Here is a 21,332-nt window from a genome sequence, read left to right on the forward strand (position 1 = left end):
TCCATAAATTTATTTAGAATAAAAAACCCCACCATTTGGTACTAAACTTTGGTCAATAGTGTGTATGGAAAGAGGTGCGCAACGCCGGAAAAATGTCCATTCCGAAGTTGTCCGTCCCACTGTTTTAATTGTAAAGTTCACCGAGATATGAACTTGGTTGGTTATGGGATAAAATCCTGTGAAGCCTAGAGTTAACCATGTTAATATCCCGGTGAACTTTTTAACATTACTGTTGATTTCATACGGCGAGTTTATATTTACTTTTGTTTGAAGAAAAAAAAACCAATTCCTTCCGAATTACTGTGTTTTCACAATACATGTAATTTATCCGTCAAGCGATAAGCGCGGGCGCTAATCATTGCGACGTCGTTAAAAAGTTCACACAGAATAAAACTTTTCCGCTATTCAATTAAAACTTTTAATGTTTGTTACTTACTGACTACAGAAATATATATCGGGTTGATCAATCTTGTACATGGCGAGGCGAAAAAGTAGCGATAAAGTAAACATGAACACGTGTTTTAATATACTATTGTGTACATAGATACAATTTATTTATTGGGCTCACTCAAAGAAATACATTTCGACTTCAGTCATCGCTTGTTCTCGTAGAAGTGTGTCGGATAAATTCGGGAGAGGAAATGTTCTGTTTTAGAACCATAAATCATATTTTATTGCATTAATACAAACCAAAGACTGAAACAAGAGTAACTAATCTTTAACTTCCGGGTCAGCTGATGCACAAGAACGGCGTGGGTGATTTAATCAATAAACTTTCAAATCGATGGCCCTTAGAATCGAATTGGAAGAACAAAAGAGGGAGAAATAATTATTTGTTAAATGCATCATTTTTGCAATGATTAAAATATTCTATCACGTATTTTAAAAGCGAGTTGACACGGGTCAAAAAAGAGCTGAATGCCTTCTCTCTTTTTTTATGGAATTAAAAAAAAGAAAATAAAAAGAACGCATACATGTAGATTTTTTTACGTTAAAATTTCGAAATTGAAGTAGTAGGCAATTTAGAAAATATTTATAAAAAAGAACTGTTTCGGTCTTTGATGTAAAGAAAAAAACTTGAGAAGTGTTTTCAGTTGACTGTGCTCCTGGTTATAAGGTCTTCTATGTACTTTGCTAGGCTGGAGTGAATTTATATTAAATACAATGCATTACACACTGCTCTGTAAGAGCTTATTTCCTTCACTACAATACAGAACACGGTGTACCTAGGTTTTACCGAGAAGTTGCTTCTTACGGCTGAAAACTTTGCGAGGGCGTCTTGATTTATTGTATTTCAAAGGTAATCGCGAAAAATCCATCGGAGGTTTCAAATTTCTTGATTTTTTCACGACATTGTATCAAAAGATTAGATTTTTAAAACCCAAGAAAAACCTGTATTGAACTCATTCGACTCATTTTAATTCCTTTTAATTCGAATTCCCATCTTGTTTACACTGTATATGATAAACACCTCGTATTTCAATATCTAAAGGAAAGATAACTTGCAGAGAATTTAATCAATGTACAAAAGAAAATGAAAATGATTAAAAAAAAATCTTTTCAAGAATTACAATGCTATACATGGATCCTCAGATTGTCTAGTTTTTGAATTTTTACATGTTAAACACGTGAACCTCTAACCAATACTTAGGCCCAAGGACGGGTTCAAAATTCAACATTCAAATATATTTAGACAATGTTTAAAACATTCTCTTCAAGAACTACAATTCTCCAATTTGTGAGATTATACAAGCATCCTTAGATAGTGTATATTAATTATTGCAAATTGTATAAACTGTGACCTCCCTTCTTTAATTGGGGTCTTAGAAGGAGCTCAAAGTTCAAAGTAAAAAATATGGAAAATGTCTAATACTTGTTTCCTGAAGAAATGCAATGCTACTGCTACAATAAGTATTAATACTATGTAAGCTTTCTCATATCTTCATATCAGGCCACAGTGACTTTCTTTCACTTTTTATAATTATCACAAATCATTTATTTTCCAATTTTATTATCTTTGATAAATGAGGCCTAGAATAATAAGATCAGTCGGTTTATTCCTCTTAGATTTTAGGATATTATGCCCAAAAGAGATACAAAAACAGATGATCGGGGGATCGATGTGGATCATGTGCCTTTTCTTCTGTTTAGTAAATTTAAATCACGACTAGATAAAAGATGTTGATCATAGAAACATAAATTGAATGCTAAGAAAATGTGAGTCAATAGAGATTTCACAGGTGTTCCCTAATGAAGTTGTGCATTGATTTAACTGCAAGATCAATGACGTTGTAATAGAAATACGTCCATCAATCGGAGGCCCTTTTTCCGAAATCTATAAAAAGTCAAATAATATCGGGAAAAAACTGTTTATAATCAAAATATAAATATCCTGATACTTGAAGCGCTTTATTTGCATAAAAAGAAGCACCGATTGTCCATGTATGACGAAGTCCGGTTTAGACTATGCTCTAATTTCTCGTATCCAGCTCAGAGCCCTAACTATGTTTCGCAAGCCCGTCTGTTGAGCAATATACGCATGATGCATATAAATGACCAACATGTAGTACAAGTTTGAATAAACTTGAAATTTGGCAAGATGCAAGTGCAGTACGCGTTAGCAACTCGAACAATTTGATTGGAGAAAATGATTGCAATGGCGGCATGCATTTGTACAAACGCGATACATGTGCATCAAAACGAGGCAAAAACATATGTAATAGTAATATAGAAAATTAAACGTGTCGCTCTACTACAGTCCTGTGAATTAGACAATATTCAAATGCTCTTTTTGCTACGAACGAAAATTACATTAATGAAGTCCAATTTGATATATATTCATGGAATATTTAATACAAGTTTATGTGATGTGACATTTGTAATTTGAAGCAAAACAATATTTCATATCTTATGTTAGCTGTTTGCCATACAATGAACTTTATTAACCATTACTGACAGTGGGTTTTGATCACCGATCCAACAATGACATAGTTATGATTTTCAGTTATTCATTTGTCACATGGACAACAAAATTGGTACAATTGACAAAATGGAGTCCGGCTCTTTTAGAATTGTGATAACTCTCTTTCACACCAGGCACTTCAGTCTTCACACACAGTTTTGCAACATTTTCTCTTGATTTAATATTCCGGGTAGTCAGCAGCTGCCAAAATTCTGGCTAAAGCGTGAAGTTTTGCAACCCTGAAAAGACAGAGAAGGCATGATTGTAAACACCATTGAAATTACATAGATTAGTAACTCCTTTTTATGGTATCAAGTTTTGAGTTCACTCCCATTTTGTCGCAAAGGAAAGAGCTAGAATAGTGTACATGTAATAAATTATAATTATACATGTATCTTTCGATGGTCTTGAATATATAGATTGATGAAAATTGAACTTAAAATGTAAAACTTCGCATGTATTATTCCTTTAATCTTGATACTTGATGACTCTGATATGAAATTTAAAAAAATGACTGTATTTGTATTCTGCTGCTAAAAAAGGTTAATACCAAGTTGTAAACGTAAAAAAAGACTGCAAAAATCCCTTTTATCACAACATTTGACAAACATACTTTGGATATTTTTTTGTCGAAAAAGTGAATACATGTAGTTGTCAGAAAATACCATTCCAAAATATTCTAAATACATTTCGGGCTACAATACTTGGGCTATTACAACATTTCTGTGTATTGACATTTGCCCAGCGAACAAGTGCTGTGATATTAAAACACATCACAAGTGCATGTATGTAAGAACGAAATACTGGTACTCGGATAATTAGTTTTAATGCTACATGTATGTGATATTGAAAAGATTTCAATGAGGTACATATATGAGTAATTTTCGCACCATTTTATGATACCTAACAATGTAAGCTCGATCAAATAGAAAATATGAATTCAAACAAATAAAAATGACACGTGACATATAGCAGAATTTGAACTCAGTTCAGTTTTATGATTTGATATTCAATACTGATACATAATAAATTAATTTGATTAACCATTACGAGAAATACACGATGATTAAATTTCTTTTGCGCACAACCGAAAATTAAAATACAAATAATAACACGTAAACCTCGGATGAATATAAAATAAAATAGGAATGTGATTGCCAAGATACTAATTACATCTTATTGTAGCCATCTACAACGGAAATTCGTGTCGGCCATTATTTGGGGGATTTAGCAGGAGTCCTTTGCTTAATGAAATTTTACGATGACAAGCTAAGACATTTATGACAGTCTTAAATTTAAACAGATTGGTTTCTATAGAAATAGACATCCAATATTGTGTTTGTTAAAAATTACTAAATCAAGGATATGAAGTTGCACGGGGCTGGTAATTTCTTTTCCTTTTGAAGAGTTCCTCCTCGAAAAAGAATAGTAAAGTAGTAAATGGATTCTACATTCTACAGACACTTTTTTGGCATTCAAATTAGTTTACATGTACATTAATTTCTGTTCATTTTTTTTTACCATATAAGTTACAGTGACACATTTCAAAGCTTACTAAATTTAATCTGAAAGGGGATAATCTTTGATCTAAAAGACATGATTTTTTTTCTTTTCTCGCAAAATGCTCATCACTTTTGCAACCGAAATATATTTCTTTTTTCTTCAGGTTTATTAAATTAAACAGAATCCATAAAAAGAATCGAAATTTTCTGAAGGGTATTATCAACGATTGTTATTCTCATTAATTTTCCTACAACTTATACTGTAAACGTACTTTTGGCGGAATGTGGCTTCCGTCGAATCAAGTACATGTACATCGCTAAATGCCATGCATATACATGTACATGTATGTATAAGAATAGTCAAATTCAGGAATACGCTAATTAAAATCCAAGCTAACATGTTCAAATACATGTACTAATTTCCGCCAAATATCGTACACGCCATATATAATACGTTTATAGTTTTTAAAGTTATTTTAATAATGATATTTTTATTAAAAGATTTTCATTCAACACTCTTTAAAAGATAGGGATATTCTAAATATATTTTACTGAAAGACTTAAGGCTATAAACCAATTCAATTTTCTCATTGTGGAAAAGAGCAGCTCACAAAGTTTTGAAGACAGACAGTGTTTCAATATGTAGCATTAGGATTTCACATAGAATTTAATAAACATCGAGATATGCCTGTCCTCATTTTGCTTTTAATTTGAATCGTGACAAAAAAATTTCTCATCTGCTTTTGTTGAATGAAGGCTAGAAAATTTTCGTTTGAAATTCTTTAAATGTGTTCCAGTGGTTTATATCTTAATTTGTTCTTTAAAAAATCCATGTTATAGATGAAATGCGAAATAAACGAAAGATTAAAAAAAAAAAAACAACAACAACACAAACAAACAAAAAACAAAAACCGAAGAAATTCAAATGAAAATCACAAACCTCCAAATCAAAAATCAAACAAAATAAAATTGGTATAATACGTTAAATAACACCTCACCTGTCGTCACCGTATGATTCCATACTCGAGCTGCTCCGTTTTCCAAATCTAAATGGAAGTCGAAGAGTCGACCGTTTTCCCCAACGAAATGGAAGCTTAACATTGCAGTTACAACTATCTGAAGCTATGCCGCTCATACAGATGTCATTACAGTTTAATGCTTTCACAGGTAACAGTTGAAAACAAAAACACAATCCAACGACTGCAAGTAGCAAGTTCCTCTGTGCCGACATCCCCGTAAGAATAAATCTGAAAGAATGAAATACCTTGCGACTGAATGTCATATATATGTAAAGTCCGATACCCCCTTTAGATAGGAGCGAGTGTTTGAATTTCTATATAACTAATTGATTCAGATTGAGCTCACAGGCTACGTGGGAGTTAACATATCCATGCGCCATACAAAGAAACAACACCTGAAATAATGGACAAGGAAGCCACTTAAAGACAGGAGGGGGATGTCATTGGTATCTTGTGACGTCATGGGTAAAAAAATGAACCCTAGTGACCTATTGTATTAAGGAGGTTGGAGGGTCAACAAATTAACCATCAGGTCTACCTTCAAATTCCAGATGCGATTTTCTAAGCTATAATAACCATTTCTTAAAGAAAAAAATTATATATATTTTAACTTTAAAAATAGAGCAATTTCCTGTATCTTAATACAGAGAACGCAATCATAAGGAGATCAATATGGACTAATAACTGCCTTAACCATTCGACCCTTATAATGAATATTCTAAAACAAACGTATTTTGATACGCTTTTAATTTTCCAACAATAACTTTTATCTCAAAAAAGTAAATTAGAGAGAGGTGCATAAAATACAATAATTACTGGCGACATCTTTTGTTGTTGTTTCAGATAAAATCAGGTTTATTATTCTTGTTTTGATAATAAGACGATGAAACTGGGGATCATGCTGATGGTAATAGCAATGAAAGTAATGGAAATGAAAACTACATGTAATGATTTACAAAATTTTAGAGATTTTGACCATATGATATGAGATACAATCGATTCCTAGCATTCATATAGAATATTACACTTTAATTATCTATTCCAGTGTGTTTTCAAAACCTATAAATTCACTTACTCAAAAGAAATTCACGGTTGTTTCAAAAAGCATGACCGACTTGATTAAGTGGCATCTATTATCTTTCACAATTAAAATTAATTACATATATAAGACAAACACTTCTGAAAACAACCTATCAATTTGTATACTTGCACAGTCTGGTTATGAATTTTATTAACATGTAAAAATCAAATCAATGTTACACAAAGTTGGATTTTGCTGATATTTAGTGAATCTTCCTGATTCAGTTAGCCGTATGTAGGCTTCATTACATTGGAACTGTAATACGAGACACTCGGGGTAAAGGTCTTTAGGATTACAATCATTGCAATCATAATTACATCTAGATACGAACCATGTTTGGTTTCATTTATGATAAGTGATGTTATATATAAACTTGAGAATACCATTTTAACTCAAGGTTGTTTTTTTTCCAGACATAAAGAATGAAACACTTTGGTTTCTATTCCTTTTATAAACAAAAGTCTATGCAATCTAACAAAAATAGAAAGAACTGAATTGCAAATCGTCCTATTTTTTTATCAACGTAAAAAATCCAAAATAATCTACCTTCCATGCTGATTGCGATTGATAACTTTTTAAGGCATTGAACAATTATTCAAAATCAATCTTTAAGTACGTGAGCTGAACATATCAAATAGCATTATTAAAGGGGAAATAGTTTTCAATTTATTCTGGATCACTTAAACAAATTCTTAATTTTAGTTTTCAACGTCACAATTACATCTGTAACAAGAAAGAACTAAATAATTGGAACAAATTATTGAAAAGGTGACTGGGCCAAGAATAGTTCGGTTACTGTTAATAGTAACAAATAAAGTTACATTGTGTGCTTCTGTCGTATAGTGTGTTGGAAATATCTTAAGACATTTCATAGATCACAGCAAGAACGATAACTATGATGAATAATTCATAAACCTGAAATAGTCCCACTTTTTATTGGATTGCAAATGTCCATAAAGTTTTGCATTGCTCTTTGAATTGTCAGCATAATGATCTTAGGTGTAATACCGAATCGTTGCTAAAAAATATCAAAGACATTGGTTTGATGTGAAATTTGCTCCTGTAAAAATCTTTTATGTTGTCAACTTAATGCTAGATAGTATCAAAAATGGCCTTAAAATTGGAATCTTTAAAGAGGACAGAAAACCATTATGCGGACTGGAAGCGTTCGAGTTGAAATGATAAGTGTATCGACGTGTATTAATTCAGAGACAATGAAAATTCTGCTTAAGAGGATGAACATTGTAACTGTGTATATGGCATTAGAAATTAATGACAGGCAAACAATGTCATCAGAGATAAATTACTCATGTTGTTTGTCCTTTATTGATTCAATAACTCCTGGTCAAATTAGCAGAAAATATTGACAGAAATTCGTCCAAAATTAACAAGGTACTCAAGTCGGATATTTACTTTTCTGGATTGACGTTGCTATGTCTACTCCTTCAGCAACTGACGTCTACTGGTGTCTAGTTTGAAGACTTTGAAAAATTATGACCGTTCTTGAGTTGTTTTGTTTAAGACATTCGCAGTCTTTTACTATTTTTGACAGGCTACAGTAAATCTCCCACAAATAAGGATTGAATTCGGGTTTATAGGGTGTAATTGATCATGTTTCATGAAGGTTTTCGATCTGTTTTTGAACGATTTTGTTAGGTGCGTGCATTGAAGGATGAGACTTCATTTCATGCGCAGGACAAATCCGAGCACAAGTACATGTATTACCAATCTTTACAGGGTGGTGGAGGACACTGCACAAAAAGAGCCCTGTCCAAATTCACACACACATAATCAAATGTCCATTTGAAATTCTGACCAAAATTATTACTTATAATTAAGAGTTTCCATGTTAAACGATCTTTAGATATAATGTCTTGAAAGGACGTACAACATAAAAATATTGATCCATCTATTGAGAGTACACGTGGTTTTATTTTGTTACAGGTTCATGTGGTTTCAACATATAGAGCCAAACGCGTATCAAACAATATCATCACCGCTCGTCGTCCACACTCGAGCGGAAACTAATTGTTATATTGGGTTGTAAAGTCCCAAACACTAAAAAAGTAAATACACATTACATTGGTTCGCCACGCAAAATATTGCTGGATAAGGTGTCACCTTGTTTGTCAAACTCCGGTCAATGCTGGAGATGATGCGTCAACAGCAATCTTAGATAATCGAATCCACGAATCTGTTTGTTAATGGATTCCATCATTCCCGTACTATACTTAACAAGAGCATTGGCCGCAGTGGGTATATCAGATAAACGAAGTTGTTACGGTTTATCTTTTCATCAATTAATTTTATTAAATGCTTTATCCATCAAGATAAAGGAAATTCGCTGAATTTTTGTGTGTACCTAATTGTTAAGTTACCAAACAATTGACTTCCACGTCATTTTACTTGATACTGTTTGGTTTACTGTTTAGTTAACTGTTCATTGTAAATACACATGAAAAGATGTGTAGAATTTTTTCTAATCGTCCATTAATTGTTAGCACTATTAATTTTTTAATTACTGAATATTTAATTATGAAGAGAAGCACTCATACAAACCAAGTAAAGCTAGACATATTTAAGTTGTTTTAGTTGCTAAAGTGTTATCACCGAAGTTGTTTTAGTTGCTAAAGTGTTTCACCGTTGCTGAAACTCTGAAATGTTCCAGTTCGTTTCAAAATCCTATTAAATTGCTAATGCGATGCGTTGAATTCATTATTAGAGTATTCAGTTAAGAGTTACAAAATTAATATCTTATAAAAAAAAATCAAGATTGTTTCTAGATATAGCTTTACGTGTATGCAATAATACAGCTTATAGAAATGCAAAACTTTGAACTAACAGGTGAACTCTTCAAATATACAATCAAGAAAAACTGTATCAAGGTAGAGAAGAGCTGATAAAATCATAACAAAGGGTTGACAGTGGTTTTCCGTTATGGAAAAGTAAAATCAATACCACAAGACCACGAAGCAGCGAGCGGGGTGCAACCACGGCCAGTGGGCCTCCAGCGAAAGCTCTTGTATTTGTGCATTTGTTTGCCCGGTGCTAACAAATATAAAACAGTAAATTAAACTTTGATACATGGAATATTGATTCTTAAATTTTCCAAAGGAAAGACAAGCATTACATGACATAAACATAGGAAGTTGATATCATGATTATGAGAGCAGTAGGGATTTAGGAAGTTTTGTTTCTTTTGTCAGATTGAAATGAAACATCAAACGGTGATTAAAAACACATTACATCGTAAGTTAATGATGACGCAAGCCTAGCATAGTTCCTATTAATTACCTGTATTTTATACGCACCTCGTTTACGTGTTTTGGCGATGTATTCTCGGGTAGGGCGAAACAAAACGTTACAGTGACCAAACACGCAGGTTGTATGAGTCGAGGATAATTAGAAAGGATGACTGAAATCCCAAATTGATTAATTATAACGGGACATTGTAAATAGGTTTGACAGTCACATTGATCTCCCTGGGTGTCAGTGGTGGCTTGGTCATCATTATGCTCCTAAAACCCACCCTAATCAACCTTATGACAAGTCTAATAACCCTACTGTAATGGCAGGTTCTGAAAACGTGTACTTTTGCAAAGCAGATCTCTTATGCTCTAATGGTTAATGAAAATCTTATGATTGAAAGTTAGTTCTATACATCATTTCCTTTATCCAGTGGTTCTCTCTGGTAAACCAACACTACGTCTTATTTCATGCCATTAAAATTGTCGACCTTTTTTATTTATTGCAAATTTGTACGAAAGTCCTAAATGACTTAATCGGGTTTCTCACTTTTCAAGCACCCTGTGGCAGCAAAGCGACTCTGTTTTCAAAGATCGAGGAAGTAGCCTACATCTGTAGGGGAAAGTTTACTAAGTCAACACAGAAGTACTGTTATTTCATGATTCATTTGCGTCTTTATGTCACTTTTAAGAAAGTTTATCGACAATTTAGTGCACTGTGGGTTTCTACGTAGCTAAAGGCAATGTTAAGGTGGCCTTCGAAGTGTCATGATTTTGAAGCTATTATCTAGGTAAGTATCAGTGGGTATGAAGTGACATATAAGTATCAATATTCAAAATCTAGATAAGGTTTGATTTTCTATTTATAATGAAAAAACCACCCCAAATATGGTGTCGAATAACAGTCTGCCACATCTAATAATTGAACTAAATTTTGGTGAGTAAAATGTGTTTCATTTTCATAGTGGTAAAACATGAATCATGCAGGCGGACATACAATTTCACAATTCGAGGTCACATTATCAATAATGTATCACATTCAAATAATTCATCTTTAAATTTTAGAATAATTGTACATATCTCTATAGGAGCTGATGATAATGGAAACAAAATAATTTTCTTTCATTAATGAATGCAAAATGTTTGGGATGGTCTTGTTTGTTGACGAAACTGTTATCAAATCTTCTATCAAACTAAACAGCTTTCATTGATTAAGAGTGTGGTTAAAATTTTTCATTTTGTTTAATCATGTTGGTATTTTTTCATTAAAAAGATTTTGTTCTATTCCATTCTAGTTCGGTGAACCTACGTAAAATATTGATGTACAGTTAAGTTGATGGAACGGGTTAATTGCGTGAATACGATACTATTTTCCTTGTAGCAAGTGTTTGAAATCCTCTTGGCAAAAGCTTTTGGTATAGTTTTCTTATACTCTCTAACCATATTTCATCGAGTTAATCTTGTTATTTACGCTTAATTATGTGGTCATAAATGGTGATAATCCTTGAATGATTGATGACTTGGTTTTAGAAGTGATTGATCTTTTGGTGTTAAAAGCATTATAATGATGACATTTATCCAGAGCAATGCAAATGACTTTCTTACACTAAGAACGGAACTGATTGTCTGTGTTTACGATAAGTTTCCATTACTCCCTTCTCTTGTTTCAGATTATTGATGCAATTTCCCCTTTTTCAAAAATATTGAAAAGAAAGGCATTATACTCATGTAATTGTTCATTTTGTCATGAAAAAATGACACAGTGTGTATTTCATACACTGAAATAAATGACAATAGACTCGTCATTGATCAATACAGGCTCTTCGAGTAAGACGCATCATTCTAGTCATATCTCTCTGCAACATGTAATAGAACATTACTATGGCGCGTAATAATACATATATCTGGCGGAGTCGCACTGAGATGCTTACGTGTTCTCCACTGTGTCGCATATTATGATAAGACGCGTAGGTAGTTGTACCTTGACGGGAGGCGCAATCGTACCTATATATGCTGCTTATTTGTTCTTAGATGTGTCATGTCGTGTAGTCGTATCTCTATATATCGTGTAGTCGTACCTCTATATGTCGTGTAGTCGTACCTGGATATGTAGTGTAGTCGTACCTCTATATGTTGTGAAGTCCTACCTTTATATGTCGTTGTATATGTCGTGTAGTCGTACCTCGATAGTCGTGCGTGTAGTTGTGCCTCGATCTGTCGTGTAGTCGTATCTGGATATGTCATGTAGTCGTACCTCTATATGTCGTGTAGTCGGACCTCGATAGTCATGTAGTTGTGCCTCGATATGTCGTGTAGTTGTACCTAGATAGTCATGTAGTTGTGCCTCGATCTTTCGTGTAGTCGGACTTCGATATGTCGTGTAGCAGCACCTCTATATGTCGTGTAGTCGTACCTCTATATGTCGTACCTCGATATGTCGTGTAGCCGTACCTCTAAATGAAGCGTAATTGTACCTACCTCTAGATATGTCTTGTAACGGTACTTCGATTTGACACGCAGGTGTACCTAGATGCGACGCTTTCTCCCTACCTCTCCATTTTATAGTATTAGGACTTTCTTCAATGTCATGAGATACAAAACATTTTACCATTTACCATTATTCAATACTTTACCAGTTAAAAGTAAACAAAGGCAATCAAGTTTCAGTCAAAAACGCGAAATCGTATATCATACTGAAAGTAATTAAAAAATAAAAAAAAGTGAACTGGGTAAACACGTATATTGTAAATATTATTCTCACAAAGTAAGACAGAGTTGATTACTAAATCTGCTGGACAAAGACAATCCTTTCTTCTGCTCAGTGAATACACAACGGCTGGTAGATTCAAACATTTCCTTATCTTGTGTTTTTTTTTATTTTCTTTTGGGACGGCTAAAGACTTGATTTTACATGCTTCTCATCAATTTTGTTAGGAAGATGTGATAATTATTGTACTTAGAAGTGTCTTTTACGACGGTTTTCGTAGCGACATATGCAATTTCTACATTTATATCGTCTTCTTGCGTTATAATCCATGACAAGATTAATTTTGTTGAGAAAGACAAAGAAAGATGTAATGATGATTCTTGGGTGTTTTCATTCCATACGATTCTCCCTAAACCGTAATTATATGCTCAACGTTAAAGTTTGGGAACTCAATAATATTGCCCATCTATTATCACACTCTGAAAGGTTGTGGGAAAACCCGGAAAAAAACAGAATCACTGTGACGAGCCTAATGGATGAAAGTGACATTCCATAGTAATATACAGTTTTTGTATAAATGAATAGGCCAAGTCCGTACCCAAAATTTAGACATAGAACAAATTAAATGTGATCCCAAAACATTTAATGCATCCATTTCACTGAGGGTCTTGGTGATTTTCACGCTGAATTTCAGCGCACGCCAATAAAGATCAATGCACATTTTCTATGGGATGCGTTTGTCGATTGGAAATGGCTCATAATTTACAATGAAAAATAGAGTGAAAAAATACTTAACTCTTGTGGGGTTACCCACGCTTGTTAATTTTTAATTTTATTGACTTCTTTATCGCGATCTTGCACAATAAAGAATTAAGAAGCTTTTCTTTATCGAATTCCTTCAAATCTGTACAAAAACGTTCGTTGCTTAATGTCTATAAAGGTGGTATGGGACAATCCACATTGTGACGTGCTTCCTATCGAAATAAACAATAAAATTCAGTTTAATTTTATAGGGTTTTTCTGCCACAAATATGTTACCAAAGAGCTTAGAGCAATGGGTTAGAGCATCGGTTGCGAATATGTACGCCATGAACCCTACAGTGACAGGGGTTTTAGAATACTTATAAGGTACCCCACTTCACCTAGACTTATACTTTTTAGGACATTACGTCACAAGATGGCGATTTAAATGTTTTGTTAAACTGTTTATATCGTTCGATTGGATTGTATATCGTCGAAGCTCAGTGGTAAAAAAAATTGGGCTTCTGAACCGCAGTTCATGAGTACAAATCCGCCTGGAGCTTTTGTTCATGTTTACTGAATCAATTTCAAATTTTCAAAAATGTAATTTTTCATCCAAAATTGCACATTTTTTGGCCTATTTTACTTAAATACTTCTTATTCATTATGATATCATTCATAATTAAGTAATTTTCTGCTGATTTGAGAGTAATTTTCTGCTTATTTGAGAAAATATTTCCATGTGTAGTGAGCCACCTTAACCTTTCCAAAAAAAATTAAATACTTTTCTAGGCAAATATTGTAAATTTTGATTTCAATGTACTTTTATCCACATTAATATTGCGAGGTGTCTAATACCACCTGAAAGGTATTCAAAATAATGTATAAATCAGATAAAAAACTTAATTAAACTAAACCTCTACAGTAAACCATTAAGAACAAGAATAAAACGTGTCAATGTGTCTTTTTTCGGGTTTTCTTTTGTGTGAACTACCTATAACCCATTTGTCAACCCTGATTTGATAAACACTACCTTTCCAAAGAAACGGGATACTCTACATGCAACATTTAAAACAAAATAGTTGAGTTCAACAGCTGGTATTTTTCATTAATTACCAAAAATCATAATTCAAGTAAAATGTACATCTCTGATACACGTACAGTTGATCTGCAGAAGAACAACTTCCTATCTTGAAAACTGTAGGAGGAGCTATTCGTTCAATAAGGATACCCAATATGAAATATTTTGCCAAAAATAGTTGGCATTTTTTTCACACTATTACCAGAAATCTAAATCGTATGCACATCTCTGATATATGCAACTGATCTGCAAAACAACAGCTTCCTATCTTAAAAACTGTAGGAGGAATTATCCTTACAATAAGGGTGCCTTTTTGGCACCCGCCCGCCCGCCATTTCCACCAGTTCAATAACCGGAAAACCCTGTTAAAAACTGAGGTTTATTTTTACACGTTCTAGTTTATGTACATTGTACCCATTAAAAGAAAAAACTAGAAAAAACATATTGTTAGCGTGATGTTGTATGCGATTTTTAAGAACATTACATCTCTTCAGAGGTTTCATAAAAAGATAATTCAGCTTTAAAACGAGTAAAGATTTGAATTTGAAATCCAAAACAAGATTGTTCAATGTGCAACATAATTCAAATTCTAAGTCTTCTTGAAACCTTTATACTTTCGATGCAAAGACTAAGGCGGATTCCCCGGGCAACCATTAACACAGAAAGACACCGCCACTACAAATCGAGAGGAAGGAACGATGGATAATTGTAAAGTCCATTCAACAACAACTTATGCTCTGTGTTCATGTCTTATCATCGAGTTTTGCTTTTTGCAGAAATCGGCCAATGCTCTATTACATTGACAAATCTGGTTTGTTATAAAATGTATTTAGTGTTCATTTCGGTCAAATAAATTTGCTGATAACGTTTTTAAACAAGAGGCTCATGGGCCATATCGCTCACCTGAACAACAGTTCATTATATCATTCTATCTCGAAAATTGTAAATATGAATTCTTTGAAAATATTGTGATACTATATTCCAAGATTTGAAAATACATCAAAGGGACTATCACGATTTTGGTCATGTTTTCTTTCGTTTTAAGGTTTATAATGCTACAGTTTATGAGATTACTATGTAACCATATTAAAAGAGTGTAAGATTGTAAGATCGTTATGAAGTAAGACTGCAGGCATTCAATTCCATGATTACAAACTTTTACCGAGTCCATATCTATTTCCTCGTATAATGTTCGGCGGGAAATGGATAAACGATTTATGATCTACTTATATCAGAATAAAAAAACAAATGAAAAAGGTCGTTGTCCTAAGAACGAGTGGATTTTACTTGTAACGGGATATTTCACTTTTTTTTATTTTGGCGTAGGAATTCAAACACAAATCAGTAAGAGTATTAAATGAAAGGGATTTTACCGAAATTTGAAATAATGGGTGAAGTGAAAAGGAAATTTTAGAAGGATTGCATTATCTGAGGTAGAATTATATTGCAAAAAGAGATTATTAAATCATGAACGCGAACAAACATAACCAGCACACCAAACCTTTTTTCTTTTTGACTGGAACATGTAGCACGTGTTAACTATTTATTTATTGTTCATCATTTATTATTATTGTTAATCATTAATATTGATAAGCATTAATAATTCATACTGCATTTTATAGGACATTCAATTGCGATAAATCGGCCATACATATACGTTGTACATGTATAATATATAACGTATATAACAGCTTTCCCTAAGACGTAATTATAAGTAAACCTGAAGCCTTAAATGGTACGAGACCTGTATAACAATGTAAAGGTCGAACAGAACGACCAAATTATAATTGTTTTATAAAGCCATATAACTGAAAAGGAAATCTGTTCCTAACATACTTATTATAATCGTAGAAATTTAACTACAAGTGTAAATGTTTCTGTTCAACAATTAAAGCAAGGAAAATGATGACCCCCCCCCTCCCCCCTTCCCAGCCCACCCTCACCAACCCATTAGGGTACAGTGTATGATAAAGATACATGTATTCGCAGATAAAGCTAATTGCATTATCATTGATAAGACAAAGTATAAAAGGACAACAAATTTGCTAAATAATAACATTTGCTACATTTTGTGAATGGTAAAGGAACAAAAAAATATTAATTAAAATAAAAAGATTTAATTGCTGATCACAAATGCTCCTTACATGTGTATACATCACTTAAATTTAATCCTCATACGCTATTGATTCGTTCAACACTTTATCTCGCAACTCCCCATATCCTGGTGTTATGGCAAAGATTCAAGCTATGTTATCATGGTAACATTGCTCAACTTGTTTAAAATAATTAAAACAATTTCCCCAATGAAAATAATATCATCAATTGAAAATATTGAAAATTATAAATGTATGTTCCTTACATGATTGATAAAACAATGGCCAGAATTCAAAACAACCCACCATAAGGTCGAGATTTTTTCATTTAGGTAGATACAGTACCCCTCGTTCTTTTACAATGCACTTACTTATAATTTATATTTATCAACACAACCAACACTTCGAATAATTATAGTCATTTGATATCCGTCAAGCTTTGTCTAGTTTAGGTCCTGCTTCAAAGGCAGTGCCACGCTACAATATAGATTTTATTAGAAATAGAAAGTACAAGGGAATTGTGGCATTGAGAAAAGGGTGAAAGAAGAATAGTGCTCTTTTACTTAGGGCACCTACAGAAAAAAACCCAAATCCCATGATAATATTAAAGAATCTAAAATAATCAGATTAATCAATATGCATGTTGCAAGCAAATTTTATCAATATATATGCATAATCGTTGTTATCTTAAATGGCTGAGGTCTAAAATGTAAAGAAAAATTGACCGATTTGAGAAACTTTTTAGATACAATGTAAAAAAAAAGTCGCCCCAAATATCATTGATATTGAAAATTGCAAGTGAATTACGAGTCTAGTAAGTTATTTTAAAGTAGTCTAAAAGTGAGGAACCTTCTGAAAATTTTAATATTTAAAAGTTTATATGTTGCTTACAAATACGATTAAAAAACACAGAACTATTGTCAAGACAGTGAAAAATTAGGTTGGTAAATGGTAGTGTAAACAAAAACAAGTCACAAGGGAAAAAAGTAGTATTTTTATATTTAATATAAAGAAATAATATTAAAGAGGTTGGCACCTGAAATAATAGTAATGTCAATCATCCGAAAACCTCTTGAATATAAAGATGGGGACATAACATGTTCATTTATTTTATTTGTGACCCATGTCACATGCCATTTTTTTGGAAATATAGGGCCCCAAACAGAAATGATAATTTTCCTGAAATTTTTGCTAAAATTTGGCATGGAAATTGATAATTTGAAGATATCAAACAAATATCTATAGTTTGAACTATTATTTACATGTAGTTATGATTTTAATACAGTATGAAGTTGAACACATGTAGTGACTATAAAAATAAAATCTAAGTCAAAGTTTTAAAATTCTTGCTTTACTGGTGGCTTCAAAGGCCAGTACATAATGAACGCAACAACAGATGTTACAAAATTTTGGAGTAATCAAATTATAACGCAAATTAAAAAAAAATTATAGTAATGTCACCTTTCCAAAACTTTGCACACAGAGAGACATACATTTAATGTCTCATTTTAAAGTAAAACAAGTAGGGGTCACATTTAAAAAAATTGAGATATAGCATGAAAAAAGCTAATTTTAGGCCAAAATTGCGGTTATTTTTTTCCTAACTTCTGTAAAATATAAGCTAAACATGCCAAAATATATCGATAGAAATCTAAAAAATATTGTTTAAATATGTTTTTTGGAACATCATGAGCATATCGTAATACACAAACTATCTAGAAGTTCTGTCTGCGCTGAAAATTAGGAAGCTAAAGTAACAGTACTCTAAAGCTAAAGAGTTACGAAAATAAATTGTTCATTCCCTTCTTGAAAACCTTCCGCCACAAAATATAGTCCCTTATTAAACTCTGTAAAAATGTAATTTTTAAAAAACAATTTTATTCAATATAGTTTATTTGGCATTGTAAAATATAAATTATATACTACTAGCATTAATATGTGATGCAGAAGTTTCAGACTAGAGGTGATCCAAAATGGCTACCCAAAACCTAAGGAGCGAACCTCTTTAACAGGATTTATTATTTTTATAGTAAAACATTGATCTCTATACCAGGTTTATTTTATTCTGTAATTTTTGCTAACAAGAGGCCAGATGAAATTTTATAGAATAATACTAATTAGGTTACAGCTCGCCAACTATCGACAGTATTGATAGATAATTTTCTTTTGTCAATAAGTTGTATAAACTACATTTATTTTACCAACAACTGCATCGAAAAACGACCAATTTTTTTTTTCGAAAGAATTAGGTTTCGGATATCCTATTCAATTTTCTTGCAATAATTAGTGTTACTACGTCTTGAGCATTCTGTTTAAAGACAAAAATAAATTAATTAAAATAAACTCGTAACTTCGTTATAAGGACAAGAAGAGTGCGGGAACAATAGCGAATTAATTCTTGATAATCTAATTTGCGTGGGAGCTAATATCGTCTTTTCTTGCTGCCTCGTGCACTCCGTAATTATAGCATGAAAAGGACCTACCTTTAATAATCAAGTGTTTTTCAGCGGATAGGCACTGTACAGTTCCAATGGACCCCGATGTAACGATATCAAACAAGTGATCGCTGCCAGCCAGACGAGCTCCCTTCAACAATTAAAAGTAAATGAATCAATGTCACAGGACTTGGTAATCTATGCTAGTACTTTTCATTGAGAGCCCAACGTTATAGCTGATGTATGTTTTCGATATCTGTACATAACAGGAATGTATTGCCATACAAAATAGGTAGATCAACTTACAAGCCGTGCGCGGCAATTAGTTTAAAACATAGGTTGAAATTCCGTCTTTTTTTATGTACTTATTATCTTTGTAGGCGCGTGGGAGACCGGAAATAAAGAAGTACTGGATGACTCCGGGGGTCCTGCTTAATACCCATTGTTTTACAATCCGACTGGTGTAAGGGAAACAACGAAACGAGTGCGTTCCCATTGAAACCACTTTAATTCATAAGTACATGACCTGCCCAACAAGTCACTGCTGTCATCAAAGGAAGCAATCTCCTGCAACATTTATTTACCGACGTTTGTTTTGTACTTGTACCTGGGTGGGACAGACCAAACACATGATTAAGATTTCTATTGTTTGTTTGTTTTTTCTTCCAATTTATAGATAATTTTTATGTTCCAAGAAATAAAATACAAATTTTGTAATCATAACTGTTGCACACTTTCACTCATTACCTTATCATTGATCTCGATTTCCAGTTTAACATGTTTCATGATAAAGTGTTCTGACATAAGCTTAACTTTTTTTTTTATATTTCTACAGTCAATATTTGAATTAACTGAGGGCCTTTAACTACTATTTTTTACTTCCCTTTGTAGGTTGTACAACTAATTTTCCGAACATCAGTGGCACCACTGAATAATTTAATGATAAATGATAGATGATAAATATATAAATCGTTGTTGATGCTACCAAAGAATCAATTTTACAGTAAAGGACATTTATTGTTGCAGTTTAATGATTTCTAGTGTATGTGTATAGATCCTAGTTTACTGCACATTACTGGGGATAAAACCACTTCACCTTGGCCTAGTGGTATGACACCGATTCACAGACGGAGGACAAGGATAATATTGGTTGACGGTACAATAAGAATTTCATAGAAATGGCTGTAGTGGCAAAAGTTGGAAGTTAGAGGAGGCGTCAACTCAGAGGACCATTGTGGGTTGACCTTCCGTACCGTGTGCATGTTGCATCATCACATGTCAGAAACTTACCGGTGTATAGTTTACAATGTCCCATCCACCTACTTTTCGTGTTATTTTACCTTCCGTCTGTAACTTGCAATTTCACTGTATAAAGTCAGCACAACAGTCATAGCCGCAGGTTTCGCATTTTACTTCTGATTCTCATGTACCTAACATATGGGGCCTACATATTGCATATCAATTTCAAACAAGAGACACCCCTCTAACTAAAGATAATCATTAAAAATCATTTCATGAATTCTAGCAACACTCATAAGCCTTTAAGTACGGCAACTCTCAATTTTACAAAAATATTGACGGCTACTTTATCCGAAACTGTCCCTTGCTACCTAACGTTGAAGGCAAGATAATTTGTTCCCACAGAAAGCCATAGTTCTAGCGCGTAGTAGTGGTTGAGGGCAAAATGAGACATTCACAAAGAGGTCAGCTAGTGTTGAAGTAGCTGAAGGCAAGATGTGAATTTTACACATAGTTCCATAAATAGCCCGATACCGTATTAGCAAAGTATGGCCCAGTGGTAGTGGGTGCTGGCACACACAAAAAAAAAACACACATACAGTTGTACATGAAGAATTGCCTTCCTTTTGCGCAAAGCCCTAATCAATAACAACGACAGTTGAAGTAACGTTACATACTTTAGTTTAAAATAATAACGACAATTGAAGTAACTTAACACACTTTATTAAGTAATTTAAGTAAACTTAAAACACAGATACAATCCAGCGGGGTTTGTATTTATTCTACCATGGCAGCAACGCCTATAAATCAACAAATAAAATAATTTCCTTTAGATTATAATCATTGTGTATTAGCAAATACGAGTACAACATACACGTATGTACTTACTTGTACAACATATATAAGTACTTGTACAACATACATTTGTTCTTGTGTAACATATAAACGTACATGTACATTTAGATGATTGAAATTTGTCAAATAACAAAATTTCAGATATGCGAGCTGTTTAATGCATATTAATGTTTTCAAAGTTCCTACCCTTTTAATTGAAGTATTATAAAGAATACTTGAAGTTGAGAAATATTTGGAATATTTATAGATCCTCTAATTAATTAAAGATTTACAGATGGTGACCTGTCGAGTCAAGTTCTGTTGTACAAGTTCAGAAGGTCAATCCACTTCACAGGAAAAACGGTTCCATTTGATTTCTAGCACCAAAGAGCA

At 32.9% G+C, this 21,332-nt stretch overlaps 1 long non-coding RNA gene across 2 annotated transcripts; it reads right to left on the reverse strand.

The window, feature by feature from the left end:
* Positions 1 to 2,826: 2,826 nt before the first annotated feature.
* On the reverse strand, positions 2,827 to 19,190 carry LOC128186889 (uncharacterized). 2 transcript variants are annotated; one of them, XR_008243991.1, is made up of 4 exons: positions 19,173 to 19,190; positions 18,915 to 19,017; positions 5,463 to 5,711; positions 2,827 to 3,201 (listed from the first exon to the last, which is right to left on the reverse strand). It is a non-coding gene; the product is annotated as an uncharacterized LOC128186889 (long non-coding RNA). The 2 variants fall into 2 exon arrangements; XR_008243990.1 differs by lacking the exon at positions 19,173 to 19,190 and having other exon boundaries at positions 18,915 to 19,063.
* Positions 19,191 to 21,332: the final 2,142 nt, after the last annotated feature.

The sequence above is a fragment of the Crassostrea angulata genome, chromosome 1 (genome assembly GCF_025612915.1).
Source record: "Crassostrea angulata isolate pt1a10 chromosome 1, ASM2561291v2, whole genome shotgun sequence".
In the NCBI taxonomy this organism is placed as follows: domain Eukaryota; kingdom Metazoa; phylum Mollusca; class Bivalvia; order Ostreida; family Ostreidae; genus Magallana; species Magallana angulata.